Genomic DNA, 25,855 nt, shown 5'->3' with positions numbered 1-25,855 from the left:
TAAAGGTACATTAAAAACTCAAAAGTCCAAGAGAAACTGATAAAGCTTTGGCAAAAATGAATCTTAGATTTTTTTATTTGGCAAAACAAAGTAGCGGTTTGGTAATTGAAGGATACCGTATTTAGCCGTGTATAGTACACAGTTGTGTATAATACGCATCCCATTTTCATCCCTTCAAAATCGTGAAGAAAAGTTGTCAAACAAAAAAATGAAAAAATTTGAAAAACAAGAAAAAAGATAAAAAAAAAGTTTTAAAAAAAGTTATAAAAAAAGATAATATATTTTTTTAAAGTCTACTTTACTGAAAAAAGCCTTTGATAGGGAACTATTAAACCATGTGTTTAATCTTCATTTAAGTATATTGAAAGATAAAAATGATATATAAGATTGTTTGTTCAATCAAAATTTTTTTTGTAATATTTTTTGTTTAATTAAATAATTTAAAGCCATCAAAATAAAATGGTAGCGCTTTTATCATGTAATTAACATTTATTAATTTTGTAAAAGTCAAGTTATTATTTAAAGATTCCTTTTGAAATCAATGTTTGTCTAAGCTTGTCCAAACTGATGCAATGTTCAAATATTATAAAAAGAAATAATTGGAATGTTATGGAACAAAAGAAATTAGAGCTCAAACATTTTTCTAAATTGATTAGCAGTAATTTAAATTTTATATCTCATGAATCCGATATTTTCTTTTTCATTGATCATGTTGATTTAGAGCACTGCCTCAGGTTAATATATTGAACACCTGTCAAAAGTTGACATGATTATTCAATTGCTACACACCCATACTTATTCATTAATTACCCTTTAAGCTCACTCATGCATGATGTCACACCTGTGTACTTTGAATATTCAATAACGAAGGAAAAAAACATTATTAAAAAAATTACAAATAAATAAATAAAACGAAAAACGTCTTGAATATATACAATAATGAAGAAAAAAAACGTTAGTAATAAAAAAAAATTGGGGTAAAAAAGTGCGTATCATACACACCAAGATACGGGTGTAATGTTTTTGATCCGTCTGTCAATCAGTCAGTCCTGTTGTTGTCATCGCAACTCCTCTGAAACTCCACATCAGAATTTCAAGGAACTTTGTAGATAATAAGGACAAACTTTGTAGATCTGCATATCGACAAAAAATTATGATTCAATTTATTTTCTAAGAGTTATGACCCTTTCAACTTAGAATTTTGGCCTAGATATACTACTGCAACAGTTTGTCATCGCAACTCCTCTGAAACCATACACAGAATGTCATGAATCTTTGTAGATAATTAGGAAATACTATGTAAATGTGCATAGAAATAAGAAGATGTGGTATGAGTGCCAATGAGACAACTCTCTATCCAAGTCACAATGTGTTAAGTGAACAATTATAGGTCAAAGTACGGCCTTCAACACGGAGCATACCCAGCAAACAATTCATCGTTGTTACAACGTTGTGACAACATTAGTTAACTGTTGTGACAACATTGCAAAATGACGTGAATACAACGTTATTTTGTAGACTCCAAGGCACTACCTGACCACCATCCACACAATGTTGTTACGACGTAATAATTCAGACTGTATCTTTTAGGTGTTTTCTAGACAGCAGATGATAGTACAGAAATACGAAACAAAATACCTCCTCTTAGTTTATTTTTATACTTATATGCTTATTTGCTATTGTTTCTAAGAATTTCATTCATTTCCATTTCTTTAGATTTTTCGAAGGCTAGCTAGTTTTCGATATTTTGACTATCTTAGTTACCCGAAAGCCAAACTTATCACTAAGACAGAGGAAATTAGTAAGTCATCAGAGAGTGATTTACCTCACTCGTGTCAATGATAAGCTGATTTTTGTTATCTTTATATTTTTTTTTATCTTTATGATACTATGATTAATTTCTTTTCTATATTTCAGAATGGTTTTACATACTTTTTTATTCTTTGCATTAATTGTTTTTTATATTATTAAGAAATAAATTTGCTATAAATGATAGAATATAAAAGATACAGTAAGCAAAGTGGTTAAATATGGGTTAAAATGATCACCAAAACCTAAATTGTTTAAACTGTGGTATAAGAAGGGGAGATAAGAACTATATTTAAAACTATATTTCACTGATTTTTGTTCATTAGTTCCAACTTCTTTCGTAATGTGAAGCAGAAAAATAATGTTTAGTCCCTAAATGTTTTATTAAGGTATTTGTTTTATTTTTAACTCAACTTATATTGCGTATAAAAGACAAAAATAAAATCATAAAACAGAATTTCTGCAACCTTGTGACAACGTTGTCAGAAATATATATGTACAGAACGTTGTAACACCGGAGACATGTTGTCAATTATAGGAATAACTTTTACCTCCAAGCAATGCTGTACATACGTTATCCCACAACGTTACATACTCGTCAGTGCTCAAAGTTATCTTTTTTTAAATGTCACGACGTTAATACCACCTCCAGCCAACGTCGTTAATACGTCGTGTTTGCTGGGTATCGACATTATGACTAAATGTTTTTCTAGGAATTATGCTCCTCTGAAACCCCTCAACAAAATTTCATGAAAAATTTTGTAGATAATATGGACTTATAATATAGATGTGCATATCGACAGAAAATCATGATTCAATGTTTTATCTAGGAGTTATGCTTAGAATTTTGACCTTAATATACTACTGTCACAGTCTGTCAGTGCAAATTCTCTAAAACCACACAAAAGAATTTCATAAAACTTTAAGTTTTCTGCTTAAGTTAGTTTGATAGGAACTACTTGTGATAGATCATTGATATTTAATATCAAGTTGCATTACTATCAGTACATATCAGTTTGACGACTATTTCGAGGCCCTGTCCCCTAGGTCATAGTTCAGCAACTTTAATTAATTAGCAATGTCCAATGTTAAGTTTTCTGATTAAGTTAGTTTGATACGACATACTTGTGATAGATCATTGATATTAAATAGAAAGTTTCATTACTATCGGTACATACCAGTTTGACAATTATTGTGAGGCCCTCCCCTAGGTCATGGCCCAGTGACTTTGAATTAATTAGCAATTTTCAATGTTAAGTGTTCTGCTAAAGTTAGTTTGATAAGATCTACTTGTGATAGATCTTTGATATTTTGTATGAAGGAGATGAAAAATATGGCCGTTTTTACACACCAAAATCTACTATGAGTACAGACAAACTGATGCATCTAGGTAAGTTTTAAGGCATGGCAGGACCTAGATATATAAAAGTTATATGTAGTCTATGTATTTGATGTGCATTTTTTTCCAGTCTGCAGAAGATGGCAAAATAAACAAACCGTACTTTGACCTATAATGGTTTACTTTTATAAATTTTGACTTGGATGGAGAGTTGTCTCATTGGCACTCATACCACATCTTCTTATATCTAAACACATGAGTCACATTTGAAACGCTTCACTCAGTTACACAGTTTAAATCACCTTTTGTTTGTAGATGTCTATTGTCCATCTATTGTCCATTTAAATCAATACTACTCACAACATTTATTATATGAGGGGGGGCTTCTCAAGCCTCTTTCCCAACATAGTTTACTTTGGCACCTTCTGCAGGAACGAAAAAAATGAATGCAAAATCCAGAAAAGATTATTGTTTTCTGAAACATAAAATGCATTTAAAATTTAATTATCTAGTTTCTGCCATGCTTTAAAACTTTTCCAGGTGCTCAGGTTTGTTTGTACTCATATAAAAATTTGCGGTGTAAATACAGCCATATTTTTCAACTCCTTATGATGAACCTTAAGTAATACAATATTGATTACGGAAATAAACACTATACAGAATAAACAAATCATATAATCCCCGAAAAATATAATAGTGAAATCAATTTCATGAGAATTTTACAGAACAAGCGTAATTTTTAAAGATAAGGAAAAATACCCAAAAAATTTCCGGAACACAAAAATTTCCGATTCTTTTGTCGTGTATAGAAAACATAAAACAGATATTTTTCTGCAACGATTAATAGATTGAGATTGCTTCTTTTAGTTGATATTACCTGATTGAGTACCAGAATGTCCTTTAACAGACTATGTAATTTGTCGAAAAAATATATACTCCGGAGTCAAAAGTCGGGAATATAAAAATAGTCTATTGACAAAACAACAATTAGGTTTCTGAAAAATCCAAATAACACTTATCTTTGTGATGCCAATGACTTATTATGAAGTAATTATTTAAGTATCATTAAAATAATGACGAAAATATTTGTTTAACGGACGGACGGTCGGACCATATGGACAAGGTGATTGCAATACAGTCCCTCTTTATGAGTTGGGATATACTGATGTCAACGTTTTAATAATTCATTGTCATTGAAAAACATCTGAATATTCTATCATAGAAATGTATATTCAATTTGTCATTTGCTTCTTTAGAATTAATTTTAGGAGAACAATATGGGATATATACATGCATGTCTTCCTTCGAATTTTAGGTTCGGTTTTGCCTTATTTGTTTTTCAGGTTGTCTGATGAGGTTCTGGGTGGGGGTTCTTGATTTCAGTATTTAAAAAAAAAATTTTAGGCCATCTTTTTATTTAAAAAACGCTTATTCTGTAAAATTCTCATGAAATTTATATTGTTACGATTTTACAGTTTATGAATATTATAATATTTCAACAGTTATATATTTTCCGATTTCTCTCGGAATTTACCCATTTGATCTCCTTATCGTTGAAAACGGCATCGAAATTCATTAACTTAAACCTTGGTTGCTATAAGACGCCTTACCTGGACAGTTGTTGCTAGGTGCTCTCTTCGATGTCCGCGTTCTTAGTATAAATAGTGGGTAGCTATTTAAGTAAAAGTTTTAATTTGTACCGAAGATATTATACGAAGCAGTACGGAAATGGTTTAAAGCAAGCAGCAGGATTATTAAACAAAGTGAAGTGTTTGAAACCTGCTGACAGGATATAAAAAGGCTGAGACAGTTGTTTCGGTACAAATTGTCCAAACAGGGCTGGTGCTAAGGTTTTGCGTTTCACATCCCTTACTATTTCAGTGAGTGTTTGCTGATATACCTTAGTGCTACCCTGTTGTTCCGACAGTTATAGACATACATTTCAATAAGGTTTCATACGAAAGTTTACATTAGTTCAAATTTGTTTCATACATTAGTTTTCTAATAGGTTCCATACATTTAGGTTTCAGCCTAGTACCAAACATTTGGTTTTTAATAAGTATCAGACTGAAAGGATTTTAGACAGTTTAATTTACAAGGTTCGGGTTAGATTGTAAGGTCATATATCTATATGGTGCTGAAATTCATTTTATGTAGTTTTTGTTTTATATCTGGTAGTACAGCGTAAACTGTTTTGCATTGCTCTTCAAATACCAGGAAACTGGTACGAACCCGAGGGTATTAACAAAACATATTAAAACGCCCCCGCCCGGTTACACGTAACGATATCGATTTCTTTAATTTGTTCATGATTGTTCATTTCTCTAATCGGTATTATTTACATAATTCTTTTATTTCCTCAGTTATTCTTTATATTTTTGCACCCCATTATTCTCTATCTTTATTATTTTGGTCCATTTTTCTCTATTCTTTATATCATTTGGTCATTATTTTCTATGCTGTAAATCCTTTCCGGACCCTCATAGATTTTGTAAAATGATGACATTCAGATAAACCAAAACGTGACTATTAGAAGAATACATTTGTTCTGCCATTCTACACCTTAGAATATTAAATATATTTAATGATATTAAATGATATTTTACATTTTGTACTGAAAGTTATACAATACCGAAACCAATATTGTTCATCCTTTTAAAAAATGTTCAATAATTTCGTCTTTATGTCGTGTATTTATATCAATCTGCCATGTTACGTTTAGAAACCCATGTTACTAATCATTAAATAATTAAGTACAATTATCTATCAATCATTATCTTAATCGCTGATCTATTTAATGCTAGCAGAGCATGCTGAAACATATAATCATAATTGTTTACAAATCATAAAGCATCAACAGTGTTTTTATTTCATATCATGTATTGTCGATTTAAAGCAGTTTTTACTTCGAATTACATGAAAATACAATTGTCAATACAAAATGATGAATCATTCGGGACTCTAAGGTCCGTCTACCTACATGCATCATGTGAATGCCAGATTTAAAACAACTTTTCGGAATGTTTTGTTTTCGGTGCTCTTTAACCTCGATTTTGATTTGGCCTTCCAACTATTTTCATTTGAGCGTCACTGATTAAATGGATTATTCGCTCATAAAGATGAAACGCGCCTTTGGCATTCAAAATTATCAGCCAAAAACATTTAATGTCTTACTGTATACAGGAAAGCAACAAATTGTGGCAAATAAGCAAAAAGAAAAAAGAAAGAAAAACAACTTTTTCAACATTTTGCACCGAAATTATCTTTTAATAAAACATGTGACAAAATAATAATTAACAATACTATATAAAATGAATTGGGGGGAGGTAAAGGTTCCAAAGGATAATTTAACAAAATCTGATAAGACGTACTAGGAGACGACATACATATCGGCACATTGCAACTAATAAAGATTTCTATAAATATTCTTTTTATTCAAAAACCATTTCTGACTGGAATTCACTACTTGAAGCAATATGTATGTCTGAAACCCTGGAACCCTCCTAAAGTGGCATATCCATTCTAACATTTAAATGACCCACACCAACTTATTAACCACCAAAACCACTGTACATAATGTATATATGTTATTCTATAATCTATTTAAATGTATTGTAATTTTAATTAAGTCCATATACATGTAGCACATGAGTTCCGAGAAGTTTTACACTCCTAGGAGTCTACTCCCGTATTCTAAAGATGAAGAATTAAAGTATAATAGTCCCAGATGAAACTCATAGACCGTTTATTTGTTCTCTTACAAAGTCGGTACTTCGGTACTGACATGATTTGTAGCAAATCTTTCAAAATTGTCCGTTTATAAATTTTGAAATTAAAAAAGAAACTAAGGTTTCAACTCCCTGAGGCAAACCTGACCTTAGATTGTTTTGGCTATTTTTTTAATTTCTTTTGATTATATAGCTCTTCAACGGGATCGGTTCTTATACATCCTTGGCATTCCTGATGAAGGTAAATCAAGAAAAGCGCTTCGGACGCATGAACTTTATAGTTCGTTATTTTAATAATATAACCGGTCGCTCACGACAGAAAAGGGTCCCAGGAGACGAATGAAAACGTATGATATACGTTTATCCCTTCATGTTGTCTGTCAACATATAATTTGTAGCAGAATGGTATATTGCAGGATAAACTAAATATAATTTGTTCCTTTAAAGAAGCCAACAATTTTTAGAATTAAACTTTTTTGCTTTACCTGATTTTTGGGTTTATATGACTGTACAAAAATAATTGATGAAGAAAAAATCATATGGTGGTGAACTTTTTTTTTTTTGCTACGGCCATCATTTGAAAGTACCCAATTTCTGATGAATTTCCCATTTTTCATAAATTTGTACCCATTTTTGGGCTATTATCATGATAAAAATCACAGTTTCACAATTAAACTTTTTTTCATACTTTCAATAAAGATGAAGTGGACCAACCTGAATGAATTTAACTTAAAAAAAACATAGGTAGGTGTTAATATAAGAAAGTTTTATAAAATTTTGTTGCTTTTTTTGTGTCAAATTTACCATAGTGTAAATTTTGTAAATTTGGGATTTTTCTCTTTTTTTTTTGAACAAAAAGCTTATAATTTCAACTGTTATAAATGATTGAAAAAATACATATCTAAGAAATTTGAAAAGAAAAATTAAAATGGGATGCACATGTTTCTCTTGTACCCCTCACCCATTTTCTCTACATTTTGTCTAAGGACACTGACTTGATTGGTAATAAAATTTGAAAATTATTACTCAAAAGCTACTTATTGTAAATACACAATTTTTCACAGAGTTAAGTTTGATTATGATATTTTTATATTTCATTGATATTTTCCACTTGTATCACATGTTTTGGAAATAATTCCAGAACGAGCTTTCAACGAGACTGAAACGTTAGAAGAATACATCCTTAATAGCACTTTTTTACCATTAATATATGAAAACAATTTAAATACCAGACGGATTGGGATACAATCGACGCATCGACATTGTATTAGAAAATGTACGATGTGCAGTGTATTCCGAGTCTAGAAAATGCAAAATGTCTTTGCGATATACAATTAAAAAAGACTGATAAAAATGTTTATGATTTTAATATTATACTGTACATGTTGTAAAAGAGACCAAACGTGTCCTCCTGTAGTTATTCTTATTGAATACATAATAATTCCGCTAAAGCCGGTGCTAGGGACCGTCTTAAAATTGCAGTGAGGTGAGTTTTTTTTTTGCTCCGTGTTGAAGGCCTCACTGTGACTGAGATGAAGAACAGCAATGAACGCGCTGTTCATTTGCTTTATGTGTTTTTTTTGCTATGCATGTACTGATTTTGTGTCATGGATGAATACCCCATAGCCTCTGTTTTTCCATTACATTGTATTGGTATTGTATTGATATTGTACTGCTATTTATTGTTTTGTGACACACGTACTTCTCGTAAGACAGAAAACAATTAAATGTTGCCTGATAGTCAAAAACACATCATCTGTATGAAATATCAACTACGGGGAAATGTCACTTAGCAATAGGTTTTCATCATAATGAGTGGGGAAAAGTGAGAAAAAAAAATATTTTAACGAGAAATCTGTTACATTCTTTCTAATTGGTTGATTCGCTGTTAGAGAGGCTAGACAGATGAATAGAAAAATATCACATCATAGGAGGTTTGGCATGCCACAAAACCAGGTTCAACCCACCATTCTTAAAATGTCCTGTACCAAGTCAGGAAAATGGCCATTGTTATATTATAGTTCGTTTCTTTGTGTGTTACATTTTAATGTTGTGTTTTTGTTGTGTTTTTGTTGTGTCGTTGTTCTCCTCTTATATTTGATGCGTTTCCCTCAGTTTTAGTTTGTAACCCGGATTTGTTTTTATCTCTATCGATTTATGAGTTTCGAACAGCGGTATACTACTGTTGCCTTTGTTTCTCAACCGTCCACCTTGAAACAGCCTCTATTTTAAAACTTCTGTGTGGTAATGGCAATAAAACATAGTAAAACATCACAGAATGTCATGAAACTTAGATAATTAGGAAATACTATGTAAATATGGATACCCAGCAAACAATTCATCGTTGTTACAACGTTGTGACAACATTAGTTTCATTGATATTGTGACAACATTGAAAATACAATGTTTTTTGTTGTTGTAGACTTCAAGGCACGACCTTACGACCATCCACACAACGTCGTTACGACGAAATAATTCAGACTGTGTATTTTAGGTGTTTTCTAGACAGCAGATGATAGTACAGAAATACGAAACAAAAGTCCTTCTAAATTTTGTGTATGCCTATATGCTTATTTGTTATTTCATTCATTTCCATGTCTTTAGATTTTTCGAAGGCTAGCTAGTTTTCGAGGTTTTGATTATCTTAGTTACGCGAAAGTCAAACCTATCACTAAGACAGAGGTAATCGGTTACTCATCAGAGAGTGATTTACCTCACTCGTGTCAATGATAAGCTGATTTTATTATTTTATATATATATTTTTTTATCTTTATGATAATATGATTAATTTCTTTATATATTTCAGAATAGTTTTACATTTTTTTTATTTTTTGCATTAATCGTTTTTCATATTGTTAAGAAATAATGAAATTTACTATAAAGAATAGAATATAAAAGATGTGGTAAACAAAGGGGTTAAATATGGGTTAAAATGATCACCAAAAACCTAAATTGTTTAAACTGTGGTATAAGAAGGGGAGATAGGAACTATAATTAAAACTACATTTCACTGTTTTTTGTTCATTGGTTCCAACTTCTATCGTACTGTGAAGCAGAAAAAATAATGTTTAGTCCCCAAATGTTTTATTAAAGGTATTTGTTTTACTCTTAACTTAAATTATATTGCATATATTAGACAAAATGAATAAAGTCATAAAACAGAATTTCTGCCACCTTGTGACAACGTTGTCAGAACTACATAATATTATGTACTTGTATTGCATATATTAGACAACATGAATAAAATCATAAAACAGATTTTCTGCAACCGTGTGACAACGTTGTCAGAACTATATAATATTATGTACAGAACGTTGTAACAAAATTTCTACAACCATGTGACAACGTCGTTGTCAGAACGATATATGTACAGAACGTTGTAACAGAATTTCTACAACCTTTTGACAACGTTGTCAGAACGATATATGTACAGAACGTTGTAACAAAATTTCTACAACCTTGTGACAACGTTGTCAGAACGATATATGTACAGAACGTTGTAACATAATTTCTACAACTTTCTCACAACGTTGTCAGAACTATATATGTATAGAACGTTGTAACAACGTTGGAGACATGCTGTAAATTATGGGAATAACTATTACCTCCAAGCGATGTTGTACAAACGTTACATTCTCGTCAGTGCTCAAAGTTATTTGTTTTACGTTGTCACGACGTTATCATAATATAATTTTATGACACGACAATAATACGACCTTCAGCCAACGTCGTGTATACGTCGTGTGTTTGCTTGCTGGGTATCGACAGGAAATTATGATTCAATGTTTTCAAGGAGTCCAGTGCTCCTTTGAATTTAGAATTTTGGCCATACTATAGATCTGTCAGCGCAACTCCTCTAAAATCAAACAACAGAATTCTATGAAACTTTGTATGTAATAAGGACATATCATGCAGATGTGCATATCGACAGAAAATTATGATTCAATGTTTTTTCTAGGAGTTATGCTTAGAATTTTGACCTAAATATACTACTGCAACAGTTTGTTAGAGCAACTACTCTGAAACCACACAACAGAATTTCATAAAACTCTGTAGTTAATGAGGATATGATATGTAGATCTGCTTATCCACAAGAAATTTTTATAGCTGACTTTTGTAGGAGTTATGAGGGTCTGGATGGGGTCCTTCATTCTATATTCCATTTTTTTAAAAATAATTGTTCTCTATACTTCATAATTTTTGCCCATTATCTCTATTCGTTTTATTTAAGCATCCCTTCATTCTCTATTCTTTATTTCTTTACCTACTTTTCTCTATTCCTTATTTGTTTGTCCCATATTTCTGTAGCATTGACCCTCATTCTCTATTCTGTAAACCCCATCCAGTTCCTCAGTCTTTGAACTTGGGAATATGGTGAGATTTTGTTTGCCAATTACAATGTTGGTGTGTGAGGTATATGAGCGGCTGCGTGCTCACAAACTAAAATTTTTTTCATTGACATATCATCAAACTTTCCAAATAGCAATAATTATTAATATAGGGCACAAAGAGACACCTACTGACGAGGTTATTGACTTGGGACAGGCACATGTAAATGTTTATTTCATTCATTGATTGTATGTGTTTTTGCTCCATGGGCAGCATCTCGAAAAGGCTATATCAAACAAAACAACATCAAACTGATGATATTAAATGAATATGAAATGAAATGAGTGATTAGATTGGACCTGGGAAATTATATATTAACACTTTAGCATAATATTACCAGATTTGACACAAAATGAAAAAAAAAAAACTGGCACAGGAAACCACAGAAAGGTAGGCTAAGTATTTGAGAAAGGTTTCAATAAATAATTCCGGAGGGTCTTTTCCATCCAGGAACGTGGCACTTTCTCAACACATATTGCATATGTATTACCCCTGAGGTGGAAAACCCCAAATTATAGTACGTAACATCCGGTTTCATATTAAAAAGGGTCGAAAAAAAATATTCCATTGAATTTGACAGTTGTAGGAAGTTAACCCTGCATTTCATTGCAGAAAAAAAAATTCTGAATCTTCTTGGGTGTTTCAAAGCACCATTCTTTTTTTATTTGGTGTTTCTATAAAATATTTTGGAAACTTGAGGTTACATGGTTACTAAAGCTTGTACACAGGACAAAAGGGTGAACATTTAACTGATTAAATCAGGTGATGGTTATTATCTTTTATGCAATGAAATGTATGTGAAATTTTGTCTGTAGTACTGGACAGGATAAAGGTTTACTCATGCCAAGTATTTCTTTTTTTGAAACAAAGATAAATTCTGCACAATTTTTTGAAAAGTGCCAATTTAACAAAGACTAATAGGGGAAAACAATGGTGGTATTACTCCTCTGATAGCCATCATACATCTTGTGTGGGGTCATAAACTTCAATTGGGAAACTGTTTAAACATTAAAATCATCAACAATAGAAAAGATTCTAAAAAAATAAGATATGTGGAATATGCACATGAGCTACAACCTAACGATACATCGTTACAAAAAAACATTTCGACTTAGGCAAAGATACTATTCGTCAACAGTAGACAACTTCATTGTAAATTTATAATAAGGGAAAGACAACAACAGAATTAACCGAAAGAATGGATGCTATAATTAAGAAACTGCGTTTGTGTTATCGGATGATGTAGCTACGATTTCCAGTAACATATATTACTTTGAAATTAAAGATGTTGAACAATGCACAAACATTCGGTAAGAATAAAGTAGAAATTTAAAAATGTTTATTAAGCACAAATTACACCAACAAATAGATCAATTGCATATACATACATATTAAAACAAAAACAATGTTACATAAACAGAAATTACACGTACAGTCGACAAAGACCACAATGATAAAATTAAAATTACAATTGAAACTTGAATGTCTCATATCCCCAGTGCTAGTGACTGTTTTTAAAAGGAACCAATTAAAAAGTCTTGTTCATTGTTCAGGGTTTATGATATTCGTTATTTTTTCTTCTGTTAAACTATCTTTGATTACTTTCCATTTCGCGTTCAGATTTTTTTTTTTTACATTTTACACATGAAAGGGAATTTGTGTTTTGAAGACACAGATGCGATGTTAAGCCCGCCAATATTCGTACGACCGATTCTGACCAAGTTCCGCAGTCTTCAATGCGCAATCGCTCGTTGTTGAACCAAACGTTTTTGTAGTTTCCCTATTAGAATTCTTGGTTGAACGAAGGGAAATGTCAAACAAATGACGGAAGTATAACAAATTAGGCCATGAGATAATGTAGGAACTAAATTAGATAAACATTTAGGAGGGTATGGATGGGGTTTACAGAATAGAGAATAATGGCCCATTAATATAGTGAATAGACAACGATAGAGAAAAAGGAGCAAAAAAATTAAGGAATAGAGAATAATGGGGTGAAAAAGTATAAAGAATAACCATGGGAAATAAAAGAATTAGGTAATACAATAATGACTACAGAAATGAACACTATATAGAATAAAGAAATCATATAATTGCATACAAAATAATAGTAAAATCCTTTTCATGAGCATTTTACAGAATAAGTGTAGTTTTTTGAAGATAGAAAAACACCCCCTAAAAAGGAGATAAGGGTATACGACAATAAAACGACAACTTGGCGACAAAGACAACCAAAAGATATCTATCATGTCTATAGAGGAACAAAGAGTCTTCAACAATATACAGAACTGGTGTCTAAACAATATGTCAAACTTTAAATTAAAGTTATGGAAATATTTACAGAAACAATCAAAACTTTATCATCAACACTAAATTCTCCAAATATCAAAACATACAACAGAAATGATATACAACAACTACTAACAAGGTTTATGACTTTGGACAGGCGCAAAGTAAATGTGGCAGGGTTAAATTAGTTTTTCGATATCTCAACCCTCGCCATTCTTTAAAAACTTGATCAGTAGATTACAGATCTTATTTAAAGAGCATTCAATATATACAAATATACAGGAAAGCACTCAACTCTAAAATATCGGTATAAGGAATAACAAAAGTCCGAAACAGTGGTTACGTCTTCCTTGCTACACTACGTTGACGCTGTTTCGGAGTTTGACAATGTTTGATAGATAACAAAACACATAATAAAGGACACAACAATATTATCCACTTATATATGTGATACTGTATCAACTTACTTAATTTCTCAAATAGGGGACTTAGGCCAAAAATAGAATTTAAATTGTTTGATGTTACCTAACTACCCACCTAAAAAGCAGCCTACCCGAAAAAAAAATTTTCAATTTTTTTTTTAAATTTTTTCCTACTCTAACGCTGTTTTTTGTTGTTGTCTAAAACATGTAACTCATATTGTTGGCCAAAACAAATAAAACCCCTGCCTACGTACCCAACCCTACAAGGCATTTCTTAAGGATGGCCTTATAGGTCTTATAGGTCTAATGGGCTGGGTGCAATGATGACTATACAAACCTTGTAATTGTGTTATATTTATTGATACATGTTCACAAGTCACTATAATAAATCAATCACTTACTTACTTACTTACTTATATAATAATTACTGCTAGCAAGTTCAACGTAAGTACTCAAACTACTGAAAAGAAATCAAGTCGGTCCGAACTTAATATTGGTAGCTGTACTAGCTATGATTTTATACCCTAAGGTCAACATTTATTCAACAGTTTGATTATTTCATCACTTGATTCTTACTGTTTATGCCTCGGCAGAACAAAATGGTTATATCAAAACGATGTACATGAAATGGATATGACGGAAATGAAAAGAGGAGCCGGATTGAACATAAAATGGGAACAAACTGCAAATACAAAGAGATGGAGGCACGCCAGTAATAATTAATGTCAACACCGTCCACAAATGAGCTTTGTGTACGAAATGGAGGAGTCTTTTTCAGACAGGAACGTGGCACTTTATCATCACATATCTAAGGGAGGTAAGAGATACAAGAGATACAGTTAAGTCTGCATCATATCTTGACTTACATCTAGCAATTGACAATGAGGATCGGTTGAAAACAAAACTTTACGACAAAAGAGATGATTTCAGCTTCCCAATTGTGAAATTTCCATTTTTATGTAGCAACATTCCAGCAGCGCCTGCATACGGAGTATATATCTCCCAGTTGATACAATATTCCAGGGCTTGTATTTCCTATCATGATTTCCTTGATAGAGAGTTGCTGCTCACAGGGAAACTATTAACCAAACAGTTCCAAGTGGTGAAGTTGAAGTCATCCCTTCGTTAATTTTACGGACGCCATCACGAGTTGGTTGATCGTTATGGAATATTCGTTTCACAGATGATGGCGTATATGTTCCAATTGTCGTAACTACAATCCCGTCCCCTTTCCCCGAATGTAACCTACCGAATAAGACTTATAACCTGGTTAGTACTAACATGAGCAACACGACGGGTGCCACATGTGGAGCAGGATCTGCTCTCACTTCTGGAGCACCTGAGATCACCCCCAGTGTTTGGTGGGATTCGTGTTGCTCAGTCTTTAGTTTATTATGTTGTGTTTTGTGTTTGGTGTACTGTTGTTTGTCTGTTTGTCTTTTTTTCTTTTTTAGCCATGGCGTTGTCAGTTTATTTTTGACTTATGAGTTTGAATGTCCCTTTGGTATCTTTCGCCCCTCCTCTATATAGATATAAGAAGATAGCATCTTTAATGCTTGTTCCTTTTGTGGAGTCATACCCTAAGTAGGAGAAAGTGGATTCCACTCATATGCCCTGGAGCCCAAGAAGTAGTATGTTATTTCATTATAAGAATAGCCATTAATGACAAATAAATTTGTTACATCATATGCAAATTCTGAACAAAGTAACAGTCTGCTGAACTACGTGTCCCCATCCAAACATTATATAAAAATAAAAAGATGTGGTATGATTGCCAATGAGACAATCTCCACAAGAGACCATATGACACAGAAATCAACAACTGTAGGTCACCGTACGGTCTTCAACAATGAGCAAAGCCCATACCGCATAGTCAGCTATAAAAATCCCCGAAATGACAAATGTAAAATAGTTCAAACGAGAAAACTAACGGCCTAATTTATGTACAAGATAATGAACGAAAAACAAATATTATTATGCTTATTCTGGTCCAAACCTTCTTTGCTTTTTTTCATAAATGCCTTTACCTACTACAGAAGAAGTACATACCAATTTTCAACTTTTTGAATCTAGGACTAATATATTTATAAGGGTTAGTGTAATAGTCCAGTTTGAATTGACCTTGATCTTGCCAGGGATCAAACCTAAGTCTAAGAAAAGATCCTTACCAGATCGTACCGATGAATTATGCAAGGCTTGGTGAAAATAAAATAAATCTGTTTCAAAACAATCTTTTCTAACTTCTAACGTCTCTCGGTCAGAATAAAAAGTAAAAGTTGGCTGATTTTAAAGGAATTGTGCACGTTTACTTCCAACATGGGGACAAAAGTAAAATAGGTTGATAAAAAAGATTTGTATTAATCAACTGCCGAATTCTTCAAATTAATAATAACGAAAGAATAAAAATCTGACATACGACAACCTTGTACAGCCTGACTTTGGACAGACACCTTCAGGAATATGTGATGAGATGAAATATATACAATATTCGTACAGTGTAGGAAAATTTGAAATTTATTTGAAGAGCTATAGAAACAGATAGAAAAGCAAAACTCGACAAGCTTTTCTCCTTTTTCGTAGCGAGTACAAATAAATTTTGTATTTTCCTACACTGTACGAATATTGTTTTTATCCTACAATTTAAAATTGAGCTTAAGCAGAGTTTTTTTTCAATCCCAATCGTTGAATTTGTTTTTTTTTAAATGAAATCGACAAGGCAAGTTCCACAAAAAAGTCAAATTTTGCCGATAAAGTTAGTAGACTAGTAGAGAAACTAAACAGACAAAATGATCAGCTATACACCATGTACACATGATACAAGATCAACAAAAAAGAATTTTTTGTCATGAACTCTTTCTACAATGTTGGAGAAAGTCCATTGTTGATTATACACATAGACCTAGGTGAGCGACACAGGATCTTTAGAGCCTCTAGTTTTAGTCCTCAACGCTTCACATTTTATCCGAATCAGTTGGCAATATTAGTGTTTCTTCTAAAAATGAAATATGGTTGGTAGGTAGGGGTTTATTTTCTATTGTGGTATTTTTTTTACCTGGAGTATTTAAATTTTATGAACAGACCTGATATTTTTGTCGCTTTTCATTACAAGAAAGCGAATATTTAATCTTGATAGACAATTCGAGACCTAAATTAAGGTTGGTAGGAAAAATCTAATCACAATTGTTTTTTATCTTGCCTTTCTGTTCGAACACTGAATTTAATTTGATGATGTTTCTTCAATCAGGTGAACCTATGGACCAGAATAGCTACAACGCGGGTATATTTATGTTGTTATCATTACAAAGTATTACAATATACATAGCTATGACATTAAAATAACAATGTGATAAAAGTAAATATAAATAATTAAAAATGTTCAAAAACAACGTCAGTTATTTATTATTTTTTTTTTGCTGTCTGTTTTATCTGGCATGGACCAATTTAGAAATGTATGTCCCATCCTCGTAAATCATGTTGCGTATTTGCAGTGCTTCGTAAAGGACGCCTGGATTAATCAAAATGTCCAAAACAGAAATGTAACAATAATCCAAAACAAATGTGTCCTTTGATCTCCTAAAATGTCTGGTGTGCCAATATCCTATTCACACTTATAGTCTGTAAAATATAATGATTGACAAGAATACTGCATTCAATTTATATATAATCATAAGAAGGTGTGGTATAATTGCCAATGAGGCAATGCTCCACCAGAGACCAAATGACATAGAGGTTAACAACTATAGGTCACCATACGGCCTTTACCAATGAGCAAAACCCATACCGCATAGTCAGCGATACAAGGCCCCGAAATGACAAATGTAAAACAATTCAAACGAGAAAACGAAAGGCCTGATTTATGTACAAAAACAATGAACGAAAAACAAATATGATATACAGCAACAAACGACACCCACTGAATGTCTTTGAAGCGGAAGCGCTTCATATAAAAATTGTGCGCACAAGCAACGCTTTAACAACCCTATAAAATAATTACAGTTGTATGTTACAGCCATGAAATTAAAAGATCAAGCTTTTCGTATGTTTTTCTATGCATTGTTTTAACATTGTCATGGATAGAATGCGCACTCCAAGCTGTTATATTTTATACGGAAACAAAATTTGATATGGGAGTTCCTCGCGATTGTTGTACGCCAATCAAAACTAGAAAAAAACTGACATGTCAGCAAAGGCCCCGCTTGCATATTTTTATGTGAGGTAGAGAGACTGATGCATACAAAGCAAATGTTCATAAGTTGTCAATTTTGATAAATATTGACACCAACAATTAATTCAGTATGTGTTCTCAATTAATATATGTTTTGTTAAAATCCAAGCACTATGACATGTATTTTTGGTAAGCATTTTCGTAAATGGTGGACAACCAATAATTTTGTTACAGAGAATCATTTCGTAAAGCAAATGATTCCTTTTTTATTTAAACCCTAGTAGGATCCTTGAGGAAACAATTTGGAATGCATATTATGCCTATATCATATATCATTTTTTTTTATGACATCCTACTTCAAGAAGATGCTTCTAAAAATTTGTGAATTTTTTAAACAAAGAGTAAGTTTTTGCCAATTTTTTTAGTTTGGTTTGCCAATCAATTTGAAATAACTTTGTACACCTATATATCAATTTTGTTAAAATCCTATTATGAGAAGACATTTCTCAAAATTTGTGATTATTTAACAAAAAAATTATTTTTTTCCCAAATTAATGAGCCGAATTTCACTAAAATATAATATGTACATCTACATATTATGCACAACAACTGTGCACAATTGCATTGGCTTCATACTTATTCTTTTGAAATTTTTGCGCTTACAAAAACTTTTGATGGAGAGACAGATGGACGGACAAAGTGAAAACTGTAGGGCTCCCGCATCCTCGATGATGAGGGCTAATTACGGATTCTTATTAAACATAGTATAATGTAATTATTATCAATTATACATGTAATTACTTAAGGATATTAGACTGTATTACAACTATAAGATAAATTAAAATTATGAGTGAATAAAAATTAAAATGATATTATACAAACACCTGCCACAAATGTGTAAGGAGATGACCATTTGATATTCTGGTGGCTTGGGGCAGAATGATATTTTGCGGATTGACTTTTTATTTTCAACTGTCGCTAATAAAATCTATTTACACTTTTTGTACACTATTATTTCCTGCATTTAGTGTTGCATAATATTCATGTTCATCCTGTCTTGGGCAAAGATATTTATTTTCAGCTTTTACCCGGCCAGGATATTCATTTCCAGAAAATCAAATGATCGTCGCCTTAGTAGCCGTGTAATAATAAACCAAAATTTGTAAACACGCCTTATCTTTATTTCTTCGAATGTTCAGGAAGGATCCTTCTTAAATCTTTTAATTATTAAAGAAATGTATTGCAACAGACTAATTCAAGACTTGATTTATCAAAAACCAGTTCAATAATTTGTCAACTTTATTTTTTGTACACATTCTGTGGAAAATCAGTGTATATAAAGTAACTAAATATAATTACTGTGAAAACGGATAACTACATGATCAATAGACTGAATTTTTATAATATATACTTTGAAAAAAATAATTGATTATAATTCTTATAAAAGGCTAGGGGTATGGTTTACAGAATAGCGCATAATGGGCCACTACTACAGAATAATGGGCAAACAAAAATTATGAAGTAATCACAATTGTGAAAATAAACCAATTGTTAAAAGAAATATAATTTTCCATTAATTAAGCCTGGTGCTTGCTTAAAAAATAGTACTACCTTTTGTCTTTACCTTTGTTTATACACGCACATTAGTAAGGAGACAACCGCGAAAAATAAATATAAATATAAATAGGTTTGGGGATAAGGCCCACTGAGATAACATATATATATAGGTGTAATTGATATTTTAGGTCTTAAACGTCAAATGAAATCAAAATGTGTATGACGTCAAGGTGACATCACAACTGATAGTTATGTACTTTAATGTCCGGAATATAACATCCTATTTATAAATGAATACACAATGCTCCAACTCACTTTTTTTGTGTTCATCGAACTTCGAAATATTAGCCGAAACGCTTATTTGGCATATATTTTGAAAAGTGCACATCAACCAAAATTAAAACATTATATACATGTACGGCGGATTAGACAGACGAACGCACATACCAGAAACATCACACCTTATATAGTCTAGCGCTACATAAAATACTTACGGTTGCAGGATGTATTCCCATTTTTAAACACGCAAATCAGACATTGGCAGATATATGAGGATCCCTGCACAATACATTTTCCACGATTACACCGGGAAACTCCATGACATGGGTCAACTACAAGTAGTAACAACATTATATGGATGTTTCATATCAGCAGAAAATGATCACGAGGTACTTTAAAGAGGTGTTTTACAAAATTACAACAAGAAAAAGTCACGAAGCATTAATTTTACTCGTCCTTTTCTTGTTTAAGAATTAAAATATGATTGAAAGAATGGAATGCTTCTGTTATTGTAGTTTTATAAGATTATAAAAACGTTTACATTGCGCTTCCCAGAGGTGCATCCAGGGTTCCAGGGGAAATGGGACGTAACTGTCTATTCAGCTTGTTGATATTGAATCAAATTCCAGTATGCTGTTTTCGTTATGCGATTCATGTTTACTGTCGAATAATGATACTGGACTTTCATTTTCACTGTAGGGCGATTCGTTTCTATTTTACATGCGATGCATTTTCACAGAAGGAAATTAATTAATTTTTATTATATAAAGTCTTAATTCAGCCGAATCTCTAACAAAATTTATGAAGTCAGAAGGATTGATAATATATACATACACTCATACCACATCTTCTTATATCTATTTAGTGAGTGAAAATCTGAGGCAATATATCAATAAATTCCTTAAAAATGGCATTTATTGCTAATATAGTCAATTCTATTTTCTCTAATAATTTGTCCAGATCCAGATCTATATGTAGGATAAAATTTATCCTTTCCAATGACACGCCATCATTGAATTCATATATCTTGGACAGTTAGGCCAATCCACGTCACCGAAAAAGCAAAGTTTCTGTTTCGGTCTAAATCTACATCGCATACTAATAAATTAAACGTTATTAGAGATATTAGTCGGTTAAAGAGCTCACCAGAGCACATGTTTTGTCTGTTATTATGTATATATATGCCGACTCTAAATAAAATTTACTTACTTACTTACTTACTTAGCTATTTTCCTAATGCAATTAGTTTGAAGGTGTGGTTGGCTTGCTTTCTTTGTTTGTATAAATGTTTGCTTAAGCATTGTAATTGAGATTGAGCAAACATTTATACAAAAAAGCAAGCAAGCCAACCAAACCTTTAAACTACAAGCATTAGGAAAATAGCTCTAATGGATGCATTTAAGATAACAAAGAGCATTCTCAAAACGATCTTCATTTCACGATTGAATGAGTGGAAACGTTTTCATCTTGCACAAACAATTGTCGCTTGGATGACTGGATAATTTATCATGACATTGTGTATACGTCTAATACAGTAAATAAAGTTCAAGCAACAGTCGAGTCACCTTAATTTATGTTTTAATTTCTTTTAAGTCCGTGTTACAAATAAGCAAATACCCAATTGTAAGAATACAAGGAAATATTGCAAACAGTTTATTTATTGTTACATGTTTAAATGGTTCTAATGTTTTACTTTTACAAATTGTGACTTGGTTGGGGAGTTGTCGCATTGCCACTCATACCACATCTTCTTATATCTATACCACGGGGTATAACCGCCGTACAGTTGATTCCGGACGTTAAATGCTACTCTTCGCGATGTAGGTAGATAGACCGTTCTTATATTTTCACCAAAGACTAATTGACGCAATGTTCAGATAAGTATTCAATGTTTACTTAAACAAAGTTTACTGCTCCTGGCAGCATTGTATATTATTTATATTACATGAACACCATGAAACTATTTTAAATAGACAGGTCTTAAATTACTTGTAAACATCGCGAAACAAACACTCTGTGTAACTCAAACTTGATTAAACTACAAAAAGAGCTTAGTTGGTTGGCTCTTACACTAATGCGACCGTGTATTTTGTGATTTGTTGTTGTGAAAAATACATAATGAGAATGAGAAACCCGTTGTTTTAATTATTTTTGAAGACATTTACTTGAAAAACTGACCTCAGAATTTTGGCACTTTACGATTCATTCTCTTTGTAGTTTGTTTATTTTCTTTAGTACCATTCGTTGTACATTCTTGTACTGTTCGTTGTGCAAAAGCCTATCAATATGGTAGAAATATGTATGACACGGCGTGACAAATTTTCAAAGCTTTTTTTAAGCGAATTCTAAAACTTTTAAAGGAAAATTCGACGTAGAAATACGTTATATTCATGAATATTCTGCTCCAGTAAATTTTCGGATCCATGACAAGGTAATAGCAAACTCACCAACAATATTTGAATATGCATATGAACGTGGTTATACCCGTGTATATACAAGTAGGCATCTACGACTAGCTTGCATTTCAAATTGTAAATATCATCAATATTACAGCTGTTATCATAATGCTAGCAAGTTAAAGGTTTGGTTGACTTGCTTGCTTTGTTTGTACAATGTTTGCTCAAGCATTGTAATTAAGATTGACCTCTGTAAACAATATAAAAAGGTGGAGTTAAATTTGTATACATTATATTTAAATTTGATTGGACATTATCAAATAATCAAATTTACCTATATACAGGTTTAACTCCGCCTACTTATATTGTTTGCAGATGTCAATCTTAATTACAATGCTTGAGCAAACATTAATACAAACAAAGCAAGCAAGCCAACCAAACATTTAACTTGCTAGTATTAGGATAACAGCTGTAAAGTCATTTAAACACTATTTTCAGTTGTTGCATGTCGAATTAACATATAAAACAACAATGAAAATTCATCGCACCTTCAAAAATTCTACGTCAGAAATGATTGCACTTACAGTGATAATTCATCGCATCTATAGTTAAAATGAATCGCATACAAAAATTCATATTATGGATTCTGCTGCTTTAATTACACTTTTTTGGACTTTAATCCTGTTATTATACATTAAAAAGTTATATTCTAATGAAATTGTGTTAAAACATACATTCAAATCAATTATTTTGTATTTTCAAAAGGTAAACAAACGCAGTTTTCCCATCATCCTTTATTCTACAATAGACGTACTCGCATACAACAGTGAAAATGAACTGACTGGATTCGCACTTTATATACACTGTGTAATGTATTTATTTAAACTGTAATGTTTATATAAAGAAACGGAGACAATTAAAAATGTTTTATCAATTGATGTAGAGCGGTCCTGGTCACAAGTTAACTTAGTGTTTAGCAGACCACCAAAAAGTTCACTTAAGAACAGGTATGGTTCAATAGGAGTTGTCAAGGTCAAAGTTAAATTAATGCAGGACTGGTTTCGAATTTAACTTCAGTAGCGAACATGTCTAAAGTTAACTTTTTTAGGCAGTCATAAAAACAGTCCTAGGGCCAAATCTGCTTTTTAAGTTTACTTGATTTAGATTCTAGGACCGGTAGAAGCTGTCCTAATATATAGAAAAAAACGTGCTGAATGTCGATTAAAATTTTGGAATTAAAAGAAAAACAACAGTATATTTTCCTTTTAAATTGATTTTTCATTCTAAACGCATTTGTAAACTTGCATTTGAAATGAACAAATGAATAAGATTTTAGTAATCAATGTGTTATATCTTTCTTAATTTGTTAGTTTCTCTAATTTTTTAAATATAAAAATGATATTAAAAAGTAGAAGTGGTAGAATGTGAACTGTACATATACCTGTAATCAATTATTAATGCTAAAAACGTATTGTATAGTTGTACAATTTCAACATACTGTTATTCCGCGAAGGAAGAAGACACTTTACTAAAGACAAAGTGAAAATTTATAAAATTCGTTAATAAAGACAAAATAATTCTAGTATTCAGAGATGTTTTGTATTCTTCGGGAATAATATTTTTTTAAAGGAGAATTACTTCGATTAAGAACAAAAATGATTAAATGCGTCAGTGTCTCGTAAAGGTATTGATATTAATAAGAAATAAAGATACATTCAATGAATAATACTTTATATATAAATATGGAAACCAACACTTTATATATTTGGTGCATCCGAAGTGCGTTTCTGTATTTACCTTTATCAGGAGCGCTCAAAATAAAAAAAAATTGAAAGACAAGATGTATTAATATTTGAATTCTTGAGGAGTAATATGACCAAAGTTACCTTTAAGAAGAAGAGTCAAGTAGAAAAAAAGTGTATAAGATTGGTTATTCGATATGAAATAACGTCAGAAAAGAGAAAACAAATAACTAAGTAAGCACTTTTTTTATTTACTTATTTTCTCTAAATATGAATGTACATGATGTACACTTAGGTGAAATTGATTTGATCGTGAAATACCTCCATGAGCAGGATTTTTTCCTAATCATTCGCAATACCGACATAATCTATCATTTTAATTGAAACGATAGAAATATGTTAAACGCGGGGAAAATGTAAAGTGTTTATATGATATTAGACTATCCATGCTATCTAGGCTAAACTTTGGCAAAATTGGATTTGGGTTTCCTGATACAGAGATATTTTGTGAAATAACAATCTTCGATTTTCATGTATATAACCTTTCAATTTTTAAAAGGTGGGACACTTGTTATAGTCAAGACAAAATGATACCAAGGGTATTTTATTTAATTCAAAAATGCTGGCTATATGCAAGAATGATATTAAAATGATATTACAAATATGTCCAGAAATAATTCAAAGTTCTTCTAGAAATGTGAACAACACGGGGTGCAAGCAGATTGCCACTCAGGCAAGGTTACAAGCAGATTGCCAATTGGACAAAGGTGCAAACATATTGCCTTCCAGAAAATAGAGGCAGCGTATTGCTATACAGACAATAAGGACACACACGATAAATTTTGTCAGCCTTGATAGGTAAATATTTGTTGTTTTTATTTGAAAAGTTGCAAGTAACTTTTAATCTGAAAATTTATAAATTCTATTTAAAAATCTAACTCCTGCAGAAAACCTTACTAGAACAAAATGTAGAATGACATCAAATTTTGAATAATTAACATGATTAAAATACTAATTTTATTATAAATTATTTGATGTTGCAAATACAAGAAAATTGAATTTATAAAATAGAAAAACGACTAAAAGAAAAAAAAAGAAAAAGATTAAATTGAACCTCTAATTATCTAAATACATACAAGCCCTACCTGAAACCTTCGTTATTGTTTGTGATTCTTTTGAATATTCCTTGTTAGGGTAGCATGCAAGAAATAATGAGCATTGTTCTAGGTTTGTGTCATAAGTACTGGAGCAGCAGTTGTTGTCATTTGTGCAAAGCATGGCGCATTCGCTTCCGGAACTGGCTTTTATTGTCTCCATCGATGGCCCAATTAATCGTGTTTCCGTTTCTTTACTGAACATCTGAGATTTTAAACTGAAACATGCAGTAAATTGTGTGAAAAATATACAAACTGATGATGCCCTTAAATAAAACATAGTTTTCACTAATATACTGCTACCGATTGTAACTGTTCGTTTAACAACAGCCAAATTGAGAATATAAAGTTTTGACTTCGTTTCATTTTTGATTCGATAAACTTTGCTCATGTGATATATTGCATTAATAAAAGATGTAAAAATTGTATAGTTGACACATCGCCTACAGAAAAATTTTTTTACATAACAACCCGATATAATCTGCATCTAAAGATGCACATTTATTTATTAAAACTAATTTTATAATTTACGGTCTGGGAAAACTGATACTTTTAAAATTTAGGTTTTCATTGATCTCTCTTGTAC

General features: G+C 31.6%; 1 protein-coding gene and 1 long non-coding RNA gene across 4 annotated transcripts in view; both read right to left on the bottom strand.

Annotated features, from left to right (window-relative positions):
- LOC127718241 (fibropellin-3-like) overlaps window positions 1–25,855 on the bottom strand; it is a 231,423-nt gene that overhangs the window by 15,450 nt on the left and 190,118 nt on the right. The gene's annotated exons all lie outside the window — the stretch shown is intronic.
- Window positions 17,392–25,541, bottom strand: LOC127718250 (uncharacterized). Its single transcript, XR_007989660.1, has 3 exons — window positions 25,261–25,541; window positions 20,193–20,309; window positions 17,392–17,591 (listed from the first exon to the last, which is right to left on the bottom strand). It is a non-coding gene; the product is annotated as an uncharacterized LOC127718250 (long non-coding RNA).

Source organism: Mytilus californianus, unplaced genomic scaffold, assembly GCF_021869535.1.
Source record: "Mytilus californianus isolate M0D057914Y unplaced genomic scaffold, xbMytCali1.0.p SCAF_10, whole genome shotgun sequence".
NCBI lineage: Eukaryota > Metazoa > Mollusca > Bivalvia > Mytilida > Mytilidae > Mytilus > Mytilus californianus.
Note: the sequence above shows the minus strand (reverse complement) of the source record. Positions and strands in the feature narration are given on the sequence as shown.